Source organism: Arachis ipaensis, chromosome B03 (assembly GCF_000816755.2).
Source record: "Arachis ipaensis cultivar K30076 chromosome B03, Araip1.1, whole genome shotgun sequence".
Taxonomy (NCBI): Eukaryota; Viridiplantae; Streptophyta; class Magnoliopsida; order Fabales; family Fabaceae; genus Arachis; species Arachis ipaensis.
The window spans coordinates 6,282,112-6,283,125 of record NC_029787.2 but is presented as its reverse complement, the minus strand read 5'-3'; positions in this window follow the sequence as shown (position 1 = coordinate 6,283,125).

The window sequence follows — 1,014 nt, the reverse complement described above, 5'->3', positions numbered from 1 at the left end:
TTATATAATTATGTAATTAAATTCATATATTTAGATAAATCATTTTTTTAAAATGAAAAAATTTATAAAGTAAAAAATTAAATATTCAATCACCATTAAATTAAAATAACAGGACTCATTATGTATGATGAAAGCTATAAATTAAAAAGTGATTAATCTTTTGTTTTATCATTTTATCAATTTTTTTCTTCAAAAAATTCAAATTTCATTTGGATAAATGAGTTTAAAATTAATTATTTTTGATAATATAGTAATACATGATTGGATATATGGATAAAAAGTATTTACATAAAAATTAAATTCATATATGATTAGGTTGATAATTTTCAAAATATAATTTCTTTGTTCTCTTTATAGTTTATCTTGGATATTGAAAATGAAAGTATGAAACCATTGTATCAATCAATGCATTACTTATTTCTTAGTCATATTAAACTTGTTGGTTCACCTAAGAAAAAAAAGGAACACCGGTTGGTTAACATCAAATTGAGTGGGATTCATTCCAAAAACAAAATAATTATTGGAATCTTAAGAGAGAAAAAAAAGGGGACTAGTTGTCCACGTGAAATACAAGAATACGCGTGTCACGTGTGACGCAATAAATTAAATTTGATCATTGATCATCATTACTAAACTTCATTAGTAGAAGTAGGAGTAGTATCTAGTGTCATTTCACTTATTTACTTAAAGTCTTAGAAATATAAATTTTATTTTGTATATATAATAATTCATTAATTATTGAGAGACTCTTAAATAAAGCTAAAATTTATGATAAATTAGTCTTTAATTTGTCAGATAAAAATATATTACAAAAAAAATTGAAAAAATTTTAAATATATTAGAAATATTAGTATTCCGATTATTTTAACCGTTGATATGAATTATAAAAAATATATATAATATAAATTAATTGAAATCAACCGTTAAAACAATTGGAACACTAATATTTTTGGTACACTTAAAATTTTTTCAAAGGTATTATATTAATAGCATTCTTTCAACTTTAGAAGAATA